General features: G+C 41.0%; 1 protein-coding gene and 1 long non-coding RNA gene across 8 annotated transcripts in view; one reads left to right on the plus strand and one right to left on the minus strand.

Moving 5' to 3' along the window:
* The window catches only part of ADAM22 (ADAM metallopeptidase domain 22), a 231,285-nt gene that overhangs the window by 115,250 nt on the left and 96,028 nt on the right, over positions 1-20,007 (minus strand). The window lies entirely within an intron of this gene.
* Positions 9,958-13,930, plus strand: LOC119000970 (uncharacterized). The gene is made up of 3 exons (XR_005069448.1): positions 9,958-9,992; positions 10,709-10,714; positions 13,853-13,930. It is a non-coding gene; the product is annotated as an uncharacterized LOC119000970 (long non-coding RNA).

The raw sequence follows: 20,007 nt of genomic DNA on the forward strand, positions 1-20,007 counted from the left end.
TAATCAGGTAGAATTCACTTCATGTTCACAGCTTACTTAGAACAGGTGTGGATGCCTCTTTGAAAATTTTGAAAGATAAAGGTGACAATTATTTTCAATCAAATACTAAAGGCTCCCCCCAAAAAATCCAAACTAAAAAAAATGCTGAAGGCCATTCCTTTTCTTAAAAAAGTAAATAGATGTTTTTAAAATTGGAAATGTATTAGTAAGTTTTTTTGTTCATTTGCATGCTAGAATAAGCCTGGAATAACCAAAACAGTGTATATATTTTCAGCCATAATAATGATTATCTTTTGTCTAATTGGCAACTGTCATGTATCAGAGGCAGCTGGTACAGTATAAAGGTTTTAGAGTTTAAAAACAAAAACAAATATTTATATTTCGTATCTAATCTCTGCCATTAACTAGCTACGTGACCTTGGTCAAGTTATTTGATCTTTACGAAAATAATTCTCCCATGTCTAATTTGGAGATTAAAATGTCTTCGTTAATGGGTATGATATTAAACCGGAACACACGTGAAATGCTTCCCAAACCCTTATTTTAAGCATCCCACTCCCTATACACCATCTCCTGTTCAGCTTTCTCTACAATTCTCACTTTAACTGTCTGGAAACTGTTAAACCATTGACCCTACCTACCACTTTTTCCCCCCCATCCACCTAATCTAGTTTATACTCCATGATTCATCACTCCCTTGCAGACTCTAAACTTCCTTCCCACTCCCCCACCTCCACTATGCTCTCACCTGGCCAGACCTCTGCAGTGATAAAACCTAACTCTCCCACTGATCAAAGTCTGACAAAGAAGCAGGACCTCGTGAGCAGTCACATGGAGAATTTACGAGCATGATTATCATCAAGTGGCCCCCTTAGCACAGCACGGCCCAGGAGTCCACTGTATTTTCCAGGTCAATTTACTCTGAGAAGACCTTTCTCCAAACTTTCCCCTCGAATCTGTAAAGCATCCCCTCCTTATCACTTCCTGCCGATGACCTCCCTTCTGTGTTCACTGATTAACTGCAAGCAGAAAGTCTCTCCAGTCTGCCAGCACCCCAGTTTCTGAGCCAGCCTCTGCAAGGACGCTGGCAGGCATCTGCATCTCAAACACAACAATGTCTAATGATAACTCTCCTGGCCAAACACCAACACTCATTTCTTACATTCAAAATGTATGCTAAAACAAATTAACATGAATAAATAAACAAACAAAAAAATGTATCCTAGTAAAAGCAGCGAAGAAAACTGGGGGACATTCCCTTCACCAAAGGGTCAATAGTTTTATCATCACCGATAAAGGAAGAAACCAAAATCATTCGCCCTGAAGTGATGCCCTGAAGACACGTCATGTATAGTATTCCCATGAAAAATGCATAAGAAAGGAACAGATGAACAAAGCAACCTGAACCAGCAAGAGATTTTCAAAGAAATAGCTTTTGAGCAAAGATTTAATCCAAGGTGCTATCAGTAAAATGTGACCTCAAGGTCTAGGTCAAATAAAGGTTATAATCGTAAGATCCTTTATTAAGACCTCAGAAAGACTTAAAGCTGTTTTTCCTAGACTATATTATGTACACAAAAAAGTGTCTAAGATTTTGGAGGGTCTGCCCACTAGATCCTCAATGACACCAAAGAGTTCCTAAGAACCTTTAAGGTATAACTTATAGAAATTCTCACCAAAACAAAAAAAGCTTCTAAGAATCTTCAGGGCATTGCCCCCTAACCTCTTAACTCTTAGTTCTGAGCAGAGTGGGGCCTGTCTCAAAAAGATTTGTGGGTGTAGCTTTATCTAATGGGATAAAAATCCCAATGGGATTCACAGAAAAGCCACTAACGTAATCACCACCAGTTTGGATCAACATGGACAGTTACTTTAAATGTTTTACACAGTCGGGAAGCAGACCTAGAAAAATACTGAGACAAGGCCTGGGCCATATATGGAGAAGAAACCGTGATTCAGAGAAGCACAGGCCAACTACCCAAGAGAGAAGAACAGAACCTTAACCATAATACATTCCATTTTCCCAACACAGAGGGACCTGGTGGCTGAATATCGGAATTTCAATGGAGCAGTGATAGCCAGGTCCATTTAAAACAGGAGTACCTGCTCCAGTCATTCCTTCCCCATTATATCTTGAGTGTGTGTGAAATAAAGAACTGGTCTTCTTAGTTCAAGGGTCTATCCATGAGTCACTTCATCTAAGAAGCCTTGATCACAGCAGGACCTGCTTCAGAGGATGAGAACTTGAACCTTGAGTTTCAGCCTGATACTATAATGGAATAAGATTTTTTAAAAGAGTTTGGCCCTGGCTGGTGTAGCTCAGTGGATTAAGCATGGGCCTGAGAACCAAAGGATCACGGTTCGATTCCAAGTCAGGGCACATGCCTGGGTTGCAGGCCAGTTCCCAGCAGGGGGCGCAGGAGAGGCAACCATACATTGATATTTCTTTCCCTCTCTCCTTCCCTTCCCTTCCCTTCTAAAGATAAATAAATTAAATCTTTAAAAAAAAGAGAGTCTGAAGGAATTTAGTTCATTTTGTGTATGTGAGAAATATAAATAATTGTTGGTCAAAGGCTAGGCTGTGGTTGATAAAAGTTAACTATAACCCTGACTGGTTGGGCATCATCCCACAAAGCACAAGATTTGACAGTTTGATTCCCAGTCAGGGAACAAGGCTGGGTTGTGGGCCAGGTCCCCAGTTGGGGGTGTGCGAGAGGCAACCAATCTGTCTCTCTCTCTCCATCACTGCCCCTCTCTCTAAAAGTAAGTAAATAAAATCATTAAAGACAACTATAATTTTTTTCACTCCTCTCACGGCAAAGCAGGGACCATCTCTCCTCTCCTTGAATCTGAGCTGGTCCTGTGGCAAATATCATGGGGCAGGAGTGATGCTTCCAATTTCAGGCATGTGGGCCTCTGAGTCCAGCCACCACCCTGTGAGGCAGTGCAAGCAGCACATAACACGGCCCTTGTTGAGGAGACTGAAGCCCCTTGCTGACCTCCCCAGTTTAATTCCCAGCCAACGCTGGCCCCAATTTCCAATAACATGACTGACGTGTGGAGGTTCAGAATGAGTCACCCCAAGATGCACCTCTGGGTTATGCAGACTGTTTTGAGCTAAAGAGACACTTCTACCCCTGCCTTAACTACTCAGAAAAATTAGAATTAGGGCCCTTGCCCATAATAAGAGATTACCAGAGATAACCTCTTTTGACCTATCTACAGGACAGAACAAACTTCTGTTTACTACACACCTCTTCTTCTCATCATCCTGCAAGGACCCTTGGAAGCCCCAAGGCACCTTACCTCATCCCTAGCTCAGATTATTTTAGGTACCCACTTTCCCTTCCTGTCTCTGACCTCTCGTTCACGTGGGATCTCGGATTCCCTCGTGTATACAAGGTTCCCATACATGTGTATGTGTATGCGTATGTATTAAATTTGGTTATTTTCTGTCTTTAATCTGTTTCACGTCTATTTGATTGGGTCTCATGGATCAAAATCGAAAATTAAGAGATTTCACTAGGTATCTATGCTATGAAAAGCTTTTTCAAAGAACAGAACTGGGAAAATGGAAGATTTAGGAAGCCAAATTTTATTATTCTATTTAACGGGAATAAGAAATTACATGCTTAGAAAGTTTTAAAAAGAAAACACTCTGTATTCTCTGCATTCTATGCATCCTTCCCCCTTTTCATTTCTCTCTCTTTTGTTTCCTTACTCTAGCTAGCCAAGCATGAACCTTCCAAATCCTTTTGGCAAATTAATGTCTTTGCTGAGAATCCTCACTACAGAAAATAGACAAATGTCCTGGACCTTCAGACCACTGAGAATTAATTATCTATTCTTCGGCTTTGCTTTGTGTCAGAACTACGGTCTATAACCTAATATTTAAAATTCTTATTTTGTTTAAACCAAAAGTGAATTAAAAGCTTATCCAATATCTGCCTTTTGGATGAACATTTCATTTTATTAATTTTCAACTTGCAAACATGAAAATTCCCTTCCTGCTTAGGCATATACAAGGTATTTTCTGTATACCTTTATGCCTAAGAGTGAAGCTATTTTAGTTATGTTCCACTGAGGAAGTCATAATCTCATGAGAACTTTCAGGGAGCTTTTGATGTGTTTGTCAGGACTAGGGCACTTGGAGTACATGTGCTTAGGCGAGAGTTGAAATGGACACTATCATTAAATTAGCTCTTATTTATGGAATCCTTATTCCTACTACGGCAAAGGTTTTTCAAGTCTGGCTTTGCAGCAAAATCACAGAATTCTTTTTTAAATGCCTGAGCACCCCCACACCTACCAAATCAGAATCTCCTAGGTTTATTCCAACATACAAAAAAAAAATGCTGCCAAGACGTGAAAGTATAATCAGATTAAGTCTACAAATACTCTGGTCAGATTCTATTAATATCAAGCTGTGTTGGTACATTCTTATCATCGTGACTCATCACCACATCGAAGGCCAAATACACTAGCGAACACATTACAGCAAAGCAACTACACGGAGTCCCCGGTGAATCTTACGGCGCATGACGAACAGAGGGACACATATGTTCCTCTCCATTACAGCCAAATCAGAGACTAATATTTAGGAAGAAAATTGCCAGACTTCCTACAAAATTTACTTAGATTTCTTGTCAGCACCCTAGAACTGGGAGATTTTGGTATTTTTAAAAGTTGCGAAAAATAAAATAAAAGTTGTAATTCTTAGATGAAGTTTACATAAAGTATTCATATTAATGAAAGATTTTAGTTTTTATAATATTAATTACTTGAAAATTAGACCCAGCAAGTCAGAACTAGCCTCAAATTCTCTCTCTATTGCCATCTGCCTAGTAAGTATCTCTGCCTTCTTGGTCTCCTTCTTCTCCACATCCATATTCTGGAAGTGAGGCCATATCCCTTGGCCAGACTCCCTCATCAGAAGTCAAGAAGAGCCTGGTGCTTGGAGAAATACTGCTCCCTAACCCCACATATGTGACCCCATAAACTGGATGGCAAGTGGGAGTCCCAAATTCTCTTTGTTCCCGGCAAGAGAATACCTACCTACCATCAACATGCACAGCCTCATTGTGCAGATCTGCTTTAGAACCATCAAGATCAACCTAATCACACCTATTGCCCTAGTTGTGCCTGTTACCTAGCATCCCTCATCTCCAGCTCCCCGATCTCCATAGGTCCTGTGCCACCATGCCCACCACTCTGCACCTCCAGATACCCTTTGAGGACGGCCTCTGGGGCACAGGCACGACCATTAGCAAAATCCCCTATCTCTGATCTCTGTTTTGAATAAATATTTCCTTTACCATCTTACTCTGAGACTGAGCTCTGCACCACAGGAAATACTTCTCCTGTAACTCCTCAAGCAGGAGCTGCACATCCTTACTAACCGAGTCTGGTGGGGGGGTGGGTGGAGATGAGCCCTCTTGCTTCTCACCGCCATGTCACGCCATTCTCCCTCGTTGTATTACCCCACTTTGTATCTCTTTGTATCTTACTATGATTTCACTGTTCTTCATCTCCCTTGTGTCTCACTCTTTTCCTTGCTCAGCTTAAATTCAATCCTAATATTCCACACCTTGCAACTCTCCTTACCCATTTCCTAATACGTGGTTCTCCCTTAGCTAAACCAATCCTGGTTAAAATACACTCTTTGCCAACTGACTAAAGCTGAAGAATAGCACATCATCACGCTGACTGTGCTCACTTTGCAATGATGAACACTAACCTCCAGGGGTCCCTTGAAACTTCCTGGCAACCACACTCCATTTTCCTAGGGCATTTATTCTCCAAACTGTGTATCAAGACCATTTCACTCCTCCCTCTCTCCTTAAACCTTCAACAACTTCTCTCTGTCTATTTTGAAAAAACTTTCCTGCCTATATTCCTGAGAAAAAAGCAATCAAAAGATAAGACGCAGACTTCCACCACCATATCTCTGCACCTACCAGCATCTGCACTCATAAAGCTCAGCCTTCCCTGCATCAGGGCTTAGTTGTCCATGCAACTATCCAAAGCTAATCCATGCACTCATGTACCACAGTTCATCCTTCTTTCCTACTCAAGGACATGGCACCCAATATCCTTCCTTCTCCTGCTCCTTCAAATTCTCCCTTTCTACTAGATCCTTCCCATTACTGTATAAACTCTGTTATTTCTCCCATTTACCAAAACAAACAAAAGAATTCTCTTAATACCATTTCCCTGTCCAACTGCAGCTACATTTCCTTCTGTCCATTAAGCAAAACCACTCAAGAGAATTCCCACAGTCAATATCTTTCCTTTCTCTCCTCCCCTTTTCTTGAACTCATGTAATCTGATCTTCACTATACTGTTTCACCAAAACTGCTCTTATCAAAGTTCCTAATTACCTCCCTCCCAGTTGTTAAATCCCCTGGCCCATTTATCTTACTTGACCTATAAACAGCATTTGATACAGCTGATCACCACCTCTTCTTGGAAATCTCTCCTTAGATTCCTATCAAGCCCCACACTCTCCCGGCTTTTCTCCTACTTCTCCTGCTGCTTCTTCGCAGTCTCCTTTAGCTTCTTCCCATCTCCCCAACCTCCAACCACTCTAGTGCCCCATGGCTCAATCTTCAGCCTCCTTTCTTTTCTTTTTACACTTAGTCCCTCGGTAATTTCATCTAATGTCTTCCTTTAAAAAACAACCATATGTTGAGAAGCCTCAGGCTGATATCCCCAGTTTAGAGTTTTCCTCTAAACTCCTCAATCATATATCCAACTACATACTCAACCTCTCCTCCTGCTTATCAAATAAGCATGACGGTTAATACGTCCAAACTTGAGTTCTTGACCTTGATAAAAGTTTTTCTACAGTCTTTCCACCTTCATAAATAACTACCTTCGCCCTGGCTGGTGTAGCTCAGTGGATTGAGCACGGACCTGTGAAGCAAAGGGTCTCTGGTTCAATTCCCAGTCAGGGTACATGCCTGGGTTGCCAGCCAGGTTCCCAGTAGGGGATACATGAGAGGCAACCATACATTGATGTTTCTCTCCCACTTTCTCCTTCCCTTCCCCTCTCTCTAAAAATAAAATAAATTAAAATATTTTTTAAAAATAGCTACCTTCATCTTTCCCATTACCCTGGCCAAAACCCAAAGACCAATCATTGACTCCTCAATTTCCCTTACATCCCATACATCCCATATCCAGTTCATCTGGCAACTCTGTTTTCTAAATACATACAGAATGTAACCACTTCCACTACCACTACCCTGGTCTGAAATGCTGTGTAACTTGCCTGGATTACTGCAAGTCTGAAGACCTGTGCTGTCAAGCTGTCACAGTTTCCCTGATCATCTGAGTGAGAACCTAACAGTCCCACCCTTAGTGAGAACACAGCTGAACCATCATTATTGTCCACGATTAACAATGCTCAATATATTACCCTCTTTTGAGAAAGCAATCTTTCAAAATGAAGTAAAATCCTAAAATTTGGATATTCTTTGGAACCAAGACTCAAATAGAGGAAATTAACAATAAATATAGAAGACATTTTATGTCATTTAAAAAACTCATTATTATTATGAAACCTAGTTGACAAGGTTACTAAAGAACCACTAGCACAGACACTGTGTGAGCGTAGTTTCGTGGTACTTTCACGGAGGGCAGTTGGGCAGTACATACTGAGTGCATATGTTTTTTGAACTTGCAAATTCAGTTTCTAAGAATTTAACCTAAGGAAATAGTCTGCAGTGTGTGCAGATGATTACTTATAAAAACTGTCAATGCAACATCATCATGGGGAAACACTGGACATAAAAACAGATAAGCAATTAAATAAAGGAGTACAAAAATTTACACTTAAACACTCTACTGACATATTATGTCATTGAAGATTAAAATTTCAAGTTTTGCAGAACAAAGAAAAATATATACGTAAAGGAAAAATTTAAAAACATATATTAGGATGCTAACAGTGCTTATCTCTGGTTAATTAGATTACTGCTACACTAATTTTATATATTATCTAATCTAAAAATTCAATATAAACATGTATAACACTTAAGAAACCAAAGAAATGTCATACATAGAATTTCATAAAAATGAGAAAACTAAATTTGAAATGTATATGCATATTTCACAAAGCCATCATCCCAAAGTTATTCACAAAACAATCTAAATACACAAAAATAGATGACTGGTCAAGCAAATTACTAACCATCCATTTGGTAGAAAATAATAAAATGAAAAACTTTTAAGAAGAGTTTGTATTAACAGGGAAACTACTTAAGTTAAAAAAGTAGTGCCTGAAATTATATAGAAAGAACATAACAATTATATGTATATAACAGTGCACAGAAAAAAACAACTAGAAGGAAATGCACCCAAATGTTTAAAAAGTTCACTTTAAGTGATAGCACTTTAGGTCATTAAAAAATTTTTTTTAGTTTGTTAAACTTTTGTTTCTGGGTTCTCTTTCTTTTTCTCTGAGTTTTTTCTTTTTTTTTTCTTGAGCATTTCTCAAAAAGTATGCTCAAACATATATCATGATTTTAAATTTAAAATTAATAACTAATAAAAATAAGTTAAAAATTCTGACTACTACTGTTACTACCATTACTTTCATTACTACTACTACTATTGAACTAACACCTTCACATGCACTTAACTCATTTCATCTTCACAACAATCTTGTTAAGCACTGTCATTAGTATCCCCATACAGATGGGAAACTGAAGCACAGAGAGAGCTAAGAAACTTACTCAAAGGCATGCAGACAGTAGGAAGTGGTAGAGCCAGGATCCAAATTCAGACAGCCTCACTCAGAGCTCATCCCCTCAGCCAGCTAAACCCAACACCAACATGCATTTTCCCTTCTCCCATACGTTTCTACTCTTCTAAATTTTCTACACGTCACTAAAAATCAGCCCCAGACTTTTCCAAACTATATAACCTACAAATGGCCAAAAACATCAAGCACTCTTATCAATTCCACTTTCTCTTAGCTACATCCTTCTTGTGGCCTTCCATCCTTCTGCAGGTCTGTGGACTGACTGCACTCTGGGCCTGTTGTAAAGCTCTAATGCCGGAATGCCCCTCGATTCGCTCCTCACTGTCAACCCTCTTCCCATGTCTCACATCTTCATCTTTCTTGACCTTCTCCTTATTATTTTGGTGGGGCTCCGCCTCCATACCCTCCAAATAAAGAATGTGTCATGCTCACTTGTTTTAGACCTTGCATGCACATATCTGAGAACTCATCTTTGCCTGATGGTTTGGCTTTGTAAGTACAGAAATATCACACAATTTGCACAACACTGCTCCCCTGTCTCCCGAATTCTAGTTTTTTTCTCTCCTTTTCTACTTCCTCTTTTGTCCTCTTTTCTGGAAGACATTCTTTCCAACGTTATCACTTAACCTTTCTATTGCTTTTTATTGTTTCTAACTGTTTTCTAGTTATTTTTCTCTGGATTTTTTACTAGCATTTTCTTGTTTTGTTTATCTCTCTGAATACATTAGTATTCGGTTGGATTTTTGAAGGTTTTGTTCTGTTCCCTGAATTTTCTTTGTTTCAGCTGAATTCTTTTCATCTGCTTTAATTGATTTATTTTTCATTAGATGTTCTCAAAAACTGGTAATCCATATTATAAGCTTCATACTTTTCACAACTGCTTTTGTATTCTAACTATTGGAATTCCAATACGTAGTTTTGACAGTACAAGCCCTTCCAACCTATTGGTGAAAGAGACTTAGTCGAGATAAAAAGAAAACACTTCTCTTCTCCTAGAGCAGCAGGAAACCAAATGTAGGAGACCATTCTGCGTGGTGTGGGCCCAGCCCGCAGTAGCAAACATTCACTGCAAAGTAACTTCTTAAAATCCATGCTAAATCTTCCAAGGACGTGTAACTGGTTCAATCACTCTTCCCTTTTCATTTGCAAATATCAGTCTTCTGTAATGTGATTACTCTCATCCTCTCCTTTGTTTTCTGTATAAGGTAACCACCTAAAGCAACCTGTGCATAGTAAATGAGGACCACCACGTAATGTGCCGAGAAACTCAATAAAGGCCAGTCGCAGCAAGAGCCAAAGCTTTTGCTCCCCTTGAGGGAGAAGCCATGCTGTCCCCTTTCCTCTGTCGGACTTGGTAGTCCGTGTGAACGTCTCATTTCCTCCATAATGACGCGGGCACTGCCGGCCGGCGTCCGCATCAGCTGGCACCTATGAACAGGGACCCAGAGGCCACGAGCCATAGTGGGTATGGACAACACACCAACTTGGTTGGAGTGCCCACGATTAGCCCAGGTAAGGGCCAACAACCCTGAGTGCTGTTTGAGAATGTCGTAGGGTGTGTTGGATTACAGAGGAAAAGCATTTTCTTCCTAAATCGACCTCTCTTTGGAACTTCCCCTTCTTCAGTAACCAGGAGTCATGCTCTCTTTCCCAAGCATTTGCCACAAACTTGCAGGCACGGTGGGGGGAGCAGTTAAGAGCCACAAGGGCGCTCATTGCAACACTGTAAAAACACCCACAAGCCGAGCCCCATGGCACAACTCCCAACTAGGTCTCAGCTTGGAAGAAAGAGCAAAGATTTTCCCTTTAATTGGCTTTAAAAACATCAACTAGCTACAGGACAGTGTACAGGTATCTCAGCAAATTCTTCCTTTTAAGCTGCCTCTTGCGGCCTCTTCAGTTTTGCCTCTTCCCTCCATCCGCTGGCATAAGGATTTAAAGATGCATGTGAAGAAAAGGCAAAATTGAGACGGGTTTGGTAATTGCCGTGCTTGTGGTGGGAGGAATTTCAGAAAAAGGTTCTTTTATTTGTTAAAAAGTTTCTTTAAAGGTTTCTGTGAATCCTCAACCATGAGGAACGGGCTCTCTAAGGAATAAGAGCAATGTTTTAGGTTCAGCAGCCTTTTGGGACTGCTGAATGTCTCCTAGATATGGGATCTTTACATTTTGGAAGTATCAAAGAAAAGGGACGGATGCCCAACAGCTAGACTGTTCTCGGGGTTCACGCCAGCTGCCCTGAGTCCCATGGCCTTCCTGGTGGGCTCGGCAGCCACACGGGTGTGCACACTCGCTGCGAGTTGAGTGGGGGCTGGGTCTCTCTGCTGGTGGCGCGCGCCTGTAGTCCCAGCTAGTCGGTAGGCTGAGGCAGGAGGATCGCTTGAGCCCAGGAGTTCTGGGCTGCAGTGCACTATGCGGATCAGGTGTCCACACTAAGTTCAGCATCAATAGGTGATCTCCCAGGAGTGGGGGGCCACCAGGTTGCCTAAGGAGGGGGTGACCTGGCCCAGGTCAGAAACAGAGCAGGTCAAAATTCCAATTTTAAAAAAGTTAATGTATTTGCCAGTAGAGAAAAAACTGTTTCTGAAAGTTGTGAATGTGTTCATAAGTTTGTCAATCTAAAGCATGCTATAAGTGGGATGGGGGGTGTGAAGTGTTAAAGAAATATTAAATCCTCCTTGTTTATGCTAGAGCTATGACCTTTATTGTAAAACTGAAATATAGTATACTGTCTCCCAGGGAGAACTAGCCCTTCTCCATGGAAGACTAAGTACCACTTTTTAATTCAGTGCCTGTAAACACTGATCGTTTCCTTGGGGAAGAACTGGCTATTCTCCCAGAGGGAATGGTTAGTCAATCGAGTCACAAAAGGCCCTTGGCATGCAACCATTTTGTCTAAAAAAATTTTTCAGAGCACCTCCCCCCACCCCAATCTTTCCCACTTTCCTTGAAAACTCTGAACCTAGGAGCTACCAGGTCCTGAGAACAACAGGGCTGTTAACTTGATGCTTAAACTCATCACAGCTTGCAGAAACAGTAGGAGGCCTGTCTTTCCAAGCGCTTAGCAAGGCACCCGCATTTATAGCAGAATCTGCTAAAAATATACAAGCCAAATGGCTTCAGGCCTTTAGTCATTTAAGATGGCCTCAGAAAATTAAAACTGATAGTGGCCCTGGATACCTTGCCCATTCTACCGGGGTTTTTCTTCAGCGTTGGAATATCCAACAAAAAGCAGGAATACCTTAAAATCCCACTGCTCAGGCAATTGTAGAAAGGGCTCATCATACTTTTAGAAATCTTAAAAAACAGAAAAAGGGGGAGTCATGAGTCCTTCCCCCCAAAAATTGATTTTATTAGCCCTGTTTACCTATAATTTTCTAAATTGTGATGAATCACTTTTTACTACAATTGAGAATCCTTTTCAGAAGAAGGAGCCAAAGCCATCTTATCCTTAGGTTTTATATAGAGATCAGCTGGGAGATGGCTCTTGGCAGGGCCCTGTAGAGCTCTTAACTTGGGGAAGAGGGTGTGTGTGTGTTTCCATCCCTACAGGTCCCATCTGGCTACCAGCCTAAAGAGTAAAGCCTTATCATGAGCGGGATGGACACCAAGCTCTGCTACCTAGAGCTGAGAACCAACTGACTGACAGACCAGATGGCCCAGCTCAACAATCAGAAAGAAAACGGACACTCACACCGTCACTCCAGGGCCTGGGTCTGCCAACAGAAGAGGATGGGGCCTGCCCCAATGACAGAGGCCGAGGCTCAAGCACCTCCTGCAGAGGGCATCAACTCCTCGGTGCCCCACAATGTTCAATGGTTGAACCCTAAAAACTGGGCTGAATTTACAGGTTTGGGTCCTAGCAGCCCTTGGATGCCCTACTGTCTTAATCCTTATTTGTGCTGTATAATATATACATGGAGGTTGTTTTCTTGAGATAGCATTCGGGAACTGCAAATAATAGGTTTCACAGGCTTAACAGCTACAATTGCATTTACAATAGAAAAAGAGGGAGGTTAGATGTTCGGAACTGCCCTGCCTGGTTTCAGAAGCTGTAACCCTCCCCATGGCTAAGGTTGAGTAAGAGCCCAAGGGACCTGCTTCATCTGGGTCTGTTCTGCCATGAGGACCTGAGCCACTGAGGAGACAAAGCTTATCTCCCTGGCAGGAGCACCGCCTCTGCCCACTTTACTTCACCCTGGCCCCCAATGCTTGGTCAGTTAGCCAATGACAGGTAAGGTCCCTCAAGAGGGGGGCAACCTAAGACAGGTATGATCATGTGGAGGCTCTCAGGGAAGGACTTGGGGGGCTATAGAAAAAGAGGGTAATGGACCCTCGCCCCTGAACTTTGACATAGCCAGAGTCCTCACTCTGTCTGGGAGAAGTCTCCTAATCTCTTGGCTACCTTACTTCCCCTGCTCTACCTAAGCCTAAAACAATGCCAGAGGTGTGTGCAGCCCTGTGCTGGAAAGGGCAGGTTCACCGGGGCAATCAGGCCTAAGAAAGAATGCATAAAATCCTATGAAACCTACTTTGCTAATACCCTCAATTTAAATGATAAGGGTCCAAGCCTGAAATGAGTTTCTTTCCCCAAAGTTTTATGGCACTATAGCGATCTGACCCTGACTCAAAATAGGCCCTCAGAGTTCTTCGATTGTTAACTATTGGATCATTACTGCCTGACAATGATTGATGAGCTCAATCTGAGAATGTGGGTCTTTGGAACCACTAGTTGCTTACTGATGATAATAATGCTCTGTGTACTTGGATGTATTAGCAAATTATTTTCCCACGGTCCTGTGGGAGACCAGCAAGCAGCAAGCTTTTGTGGGATCTATAGTGGCCCTAACTAAAACAAGGGGGGAGATGCAGGAGACCATTCTGCCTGGCATGGGCCCAGCCCCCCGGGGCAAATATTTACTGCAAAGTAACTTCTTAACATCCATGCTGAACCTTCCAAGGATGAGTGTAGCTGGTTCAACCACTTTTCCCTTTTTCATTTGCAAATATCAATCTTCTGTGATGTGATTACTCTCATCCTCTCCTTTGTTTTCTGTATAAGGTAACCACCTAGAGCAACCAGTGCAGAGTAAATGAGGACCATCATGTAATGTGCCAAGAAACCCAATAAAGGCCAGTCATGGCAAGGACCAAGGCTTTTGCTCCCCTTGAGAGAAAAGCCACGCTGTCCCTTTTCCTCCGCTGGATTTGGTAGTCCGTGGGAATGTCTCGTTTCATCCATAGTGATGTGAACACTGTGGGCGGTGTCCGCATCAACCAAATACTAATCTATGTTGTGTAAGTCCTTGAAAACACTATCTCCAACAATCAATTCTTACCCAGTGTCCAGACATGAAAAACTGTTACTGTGTTCTATGAAACTAAGTATAACCTACAAAATCTATCATTCTATTCAGTTTCCTTATTTAATAATCTGTTATTCTATTAATAAAATCTAAACAGACATCTGTTTTCTGTAAAGCACAAATAATTATGAAGCCAAAAGAGTATTGCTGGCACTTGTCTTCCCCCATATGTTTACAGATATGAAACAAAACCATGACTGTCACATTTCCCATCAAAACAAAGTTTTAGAGTTTAATACATTTTTCAGTTAATATAAACTACCTTCTCTTTCGGCTCCACACCACATCCCAATTTTCTGAGTCACCTGGTGCCTCCAATTCCATGTTCTACTTCTTGTTGTAATTATAATAGAAGTCAGCTTTCCCACTCGGTTAAGTCAGTTACCCCTAGGCCATTATTGTTCTATCTTCCAAAATTTTACTGGTCTCATCTGCTCTGCTCTTGTGAATTTATTATATCCTCACTGTCTTCATAATGGAGGAAAGATGCATGTACGGGTTCAATTTGCCAAACCTAACCAGAAATATGTAGGTCATTTTTAATGTTTATTTTCTGTCATAATCATAAAGTGTTTATGATGGAAATTTAATAGATTAAAGCTGAGCCAGAGAAATCTAGGGAATGTGGGCATGAATAAGACAGCAGAGTAAAAAACTTCTATCTCATCACTTGTGTGAAGACTCTAGCAGTAAGTCCTTAAAAGGTCCCCTTTCTGCTCTCATATACTCCATTCAATGGCGCTGGCATTTTCTTATCTATTTCTAGCTTTTAATTCCAAGGGTCATTTCCAGCAAATGTCAGCCAATTTACAATTGTGTTTTATGAGCAAATGGTAATCATACCAAGTCAAGCTTTTTCACTTTGGTTCCACTAAAATGCCTTTGTTTCTTCACAATACCAGAATGTTACAAATAATGATTGGCTTTAAAAAACTGTCACAGGACTGAATAGCCAGCTGAATGCTGTCAATTTCAAAACTGTCATCTTGAGATCCTCATCACTTATGCCAGTGATATCGCAAATGCTCAAAACTATGTTAAAATTTTCCTTATGGAATTGCCTTCAGAGATGTTTTATGAGATATAAGAAAAACAGTCTCATTTACTAACTATATCTTCTGAATGACAAATAGGCTACTCATCCCTACTAGTGAACAGATGATTGTGAATGCCTGTTGGCTACTTCCAAAACTCAAATATAAAATATATCCTTAGTTATTGATATTATACCACCACTTAAAAAGTTTTAAAAACTTGCTATTGACTTTGATATCAATCCTCCTCAAGAGATCTAACACTGTTTTGAGCAACAGGCTGTTACTATTGTAACAAATCCAAGGCCTTCCTATGGTGACAACTTGGAAAGACACTACTCACTTGGCTGTACAAGTTTCAAAAATCTTGTTTACAAACTGTCATGCCCTGACTGGTGTAGCTCAGTGGACTGAGCGCGGGCCTGTGAACCAGAGGATCATGGTTCGATTCCCAGTCAGGGCCATTCCCTGGGTTGCAGGCCAGTTCCCAGCCAGGGACCCACGAGAAGCAACCATATATTAATATTCTCTCTTTCTCCCCTTCCCTTCCCCTCTAGAGACAAATAAATAAAATCTTTAAAAAGTAAAAAAAAAATTAAAATAAAATAATAAGAGTGTCAGTAATTCATTGTCATTCCTCATACTTGCTTAAATGAGCAGTAAATAGAAAGAAAACTAATCAGGATCTTGGTACTAGGGCCTGGCCGAATTAATTTCTATATTCTAAGAGCTAATAATCATGACACAAAACAGCAAAAATAAAAGTTAAATATGTGCCCTGGCTGGTGCGGCTCAGTGGACTGAGTGCTGGTCTGAGAACCAAAGCGTCACTGATTCCATTCCCAGTCAGGGCACATGCCTGGGTTGCAGGCCAGGTCCCCAGGAGGAAGCACGCAAGAGGCAACCACACATTCAAGTTTCTCTCCCTCTCTTTCTCCCTCCCTTTGGCTCACTGTAAAAAATAAATGTTAAAAATAATAATGAAAAGTTACATATGCTTGGGTTTCCCATTCTCTTCAATTTTACAAAGTTATCTGTAGGAAAACTTTAATATTCTTGTGGAAAATTACTAAACATTTTACATCCGAAAATATATAAAAGTAGATAAGAAGGAGAAAGAGAAAGTATCATATATATATATATATATATATATATATATATATATCCAGACACAGAGGACTGCTTATCTTAAGCTTTTGAATGTGGCACCTCTTTTCACATTTATCTGATGAACCAGCTGTCTGCCTGTCTGTCTGTCTATCTAAACTCAGTCACTCACCTGGGAAAAAGAAAAACAGCACTTTCACTGCTGCCCTTCATTCAGAAATTTAAAAGTGTGTCTGTATGAAAGAGCAATCAATGCATAATGTTAAAAATGTATGTTCAGCTACTAGGGAATAAGCAGAGATCCTGAAACAAAATAATCTTTATTATTGCAGACATCCAACTAAAAAGGCCCTAAGATATACCTCATGACTGACACATTCCTCCCTCTGGTTTTTACTCCAATTTTAAGTTTTAGTATCAAATGAATTGGGCATTCATAGAGGAATGTTTTAATAAAATTAAGTCTTCTCTTGCTTTTAAATAAAGATGGAGAAGAAAGAACTTCTAAGCATTTCATACAAATGTACCAAGAAGCACTGAAAAAAACTATGACTTAAATAGGGAACCCATAAATATTTAAAAACTACAATAAAATTGAAGTGGGAGCTAGAGATTGCACAGGACTACAGAAATATTTCTCAAAATGCCTGAGAGTCCTGTGGGGTTTTTCTCATATGCAGGTTCTGGGCCATGAAGAACGCTACCAGGCCTGGGGAAGCCTTAGAAGCTGACTGGGAATCCAAATAGCACATAAAACATTGGTTGTGTCAGGAGGTTGAAGACTAAGAAAACTGGGTTATTATAGTTCTAGGAGAGAGAAGCAAAGGGTATGGAAAAGAACACAAAACATTTAAAAAGGCATGTGCAATAAAAAAGAGCACATAACTAAACAAGTGAAGGGTTAAGAAAGAAGTGTTAGGGAGCCTCACTTCCCTCCAACACTCCCTGTTTCCATATCCAGGGATCGGCCCCAGATTCTTACCCTTCTCCTTAGCCGAAGAAATGAATTGACCTGGTTAGGAGTAACAATGGTCTACTTTTCTGGAATGCAGGTAACCTTTGCAAAGTTTGTAAACATTAGGACATTCTTTCTCTTCCTCTCTTCTCCAGACCAATGCAAACATGTGAATACAGAGATTATGAGAAACTGCACACTCTACAGACCAAATTTTTCCAAAATACCAAAGTCTGAACTTCACAGGAGCACATGCGTGAACAGTGACAACTTCACTGAACTAATAGTGGGCGCAATAGATGCTGTTGAATGAGCACATGTACTGCGTAGCTGTCACATTCAAAATGACTGAACAAGTAGAGCTACAAATATGCATCAAAATCTGTGTTAAGCTTTCACTTTCCCCTGCAGAAACTATTTGGACAACTCAGAAAGCTTTCAGGGACAATGCAGTGAGTGCACCACAAATAAAAGTGTGGCACCAATGCTTCAAAGATCACTGACAATCTGTTGAAAGTGATCCATGTTCTGGAAGGCCTGCAGCAAACAGAACACCTGAGAATGTTGAACATGTACGAGCTGCAATCCACAAAGATAAGAGACTGACAGTGTGAGAACTAGAAGCTGTTCTGGGGATTCCAAAAACTATTGTGTATGATATTTTGATGCAGGATCTTGGCATGAAACACGCCATGGCAAAATTCGTTCCACTGCTTCTGCTACCAGAGCAGAAGGAACTCAAACCACTACCAATGAACCAGATTTCCTCAAGAAGGTCAGAACTGGAAATGAATGGTGGGTTTACGGCTATGATCTGGAAACGATGGCCCAGTTGTCACAATGGAAGTTACCTGGTTCTCCACGCCTGAAAAGGCACAGCAAAGCTGCAGATGGATCAAGACCATGTTAACTATGTTTTCTGATTGGGAAGGTGACGTCCATCATGAGTACACCCCCTCTAGGCCAAACAATGAATAAGGAGCACTACCTCAATGTTCTTCATTGGCTGAGAGATGCAATAGGACAAAAACAGGCATAGCTATGGGCAACTGGTGATTGGCAGTTCACCATGACAANAAACTTGGTTGTGGGAGAAGGCACAGTGTTTCCACCTATGCCTCCATCTTGGCGGAAGTCCCCATAGAGGAATGTTTTAATAAAATTAAGCCTTCTCTTGCTTTTAAATAACGATGGAGAAGAAAGAACTTCTGAGCATTTCATACAAATGTACCAAGAAGCATTGAAAAAAACTATGACTTAAATAGGGAACCCATAAATATTTAAAAACTACAATAAAATTGAAGTGGGAGCTAGAGATTGCACAGGACTACAGAAATATTTCTCAAAATGCCTGAGAGTCCTGTGGGGTTTTTCTCATATGCAGGTTCTGGGCCATGAAGAACGCTACCAGGCCTGGGGAAGCCTTGGAAGCTGACTGGCAATCCAAATAGCACATAAAACATTGGTTGTGTCAGGAGGTTGAAGACTAAGAAAACTGGGTTATTATAGTTCTAGGAGAGAGAGTCAAAGGGTATGGAAAAGAACACAAAACATTTTAAAAAGCATGTGCAATAAAAAAGAGCAGATAACTAAACAAGGGAAGGGTTAAGAAAGAAGTGTCAGGGAGCCTCACTTCCCTCCAACACTCCCTGTTTCCATATCCAGGGATCGGCCCCAGATTCTTACCCTTCTCCTTAGCTGAAGAAATGAATTGACCTGGTTAGGAGTAACAATGGTCTACTTTTCTGAAATGCAGGTAACCTTTGCAAAGTTTGTAAACATTAGGACATTCTTTCTCTTCCTCTCTTCTCCAGACCAATGCAAACATGTGAATACAGAGATTATGAGAAACTGCACACTCTACAGACCAAATTTTTCCAAAATACCAAAGTCTGAACTTCACAGGAGCACATGCGTGAACAGTGACAACTTCACTGAACTAATAGTGGGCGCAATAGATGCTGTTGAATGAGCACATGTACTGCATAGCTGTCACATTCAAAATGACTGAACAAGTAGAGCTACAAATATGCATCAAAATCTGTGTTAAGCTTTCACTTTCCCCTGCAGAAACTATTTGGACAACTCAGAAAGCTTTCAGGGACAATGCAGTGAGTGCACCACAAATAAAAGTGTGGCACCAATGCTTCAAAGATCACTGACAATCTGTTGAAAGTGATCCATGTTCTGGAAGGCCTGCAGCAAACAGAACACCTGAGAATGTTGAACATGTACGAGCTGCAATCCACAAAGATAAGAGACTGACAGTGTGAGAACTAGAAGCTGTTCTGGGGATTCCAAAAACTATTGTGTATGATATTTTGATGCAGGATCTTGGCATGAAACACGCCATGGCAAAATTCGTTCCACTGCTTCTGCTACCAGAGCAGAAGGAACTCAAACCACTACCAATGAACCAGATTTCCTCAAGAAGGTCAGAACTGGAAATGAATGGTGGGTTTACGGCTATGATCTGGAAACGATGGCCCAGTTGTCACAATGGAAGTTACCTGGTTCTCCACGCCTGAAAAGGCACAGCAAAGCTGCAGATGGATCAAGACCATGTTAACTATGTTTTCTGATTGGGAAGGTGACGTCCATCATGAGTACACCCCCTCTAGGCCAAACAATGAATAAGGAGCACTACCTCAATGTTCTTCATTGGCTGAGAGATGCAATAGGACAAAAACAGGCATAGCTATGGGCAACTGGTGATTGGCAGTTCACCATGACAACATGCCCACTTAGGCATCGTGTCTTGTCCTGAGTTTTTTTACAACA

Source organism: Sturnira hondurensis, unplaced genomic scaffold, assembly GCF_014824575.4.
Source record: "Sturnira hondurensis isolate 20B ecotype Veracruz unplaced genomic scaffold, ASM1482457v3 Scaffold0016462, whole genome shotgun sequence".
NCBI lineage: Eukaryota > Metazoa > Chordata > Mammalia > Chiroptera > Phyllostomidae > Sturnira > Sturnira hondurensis.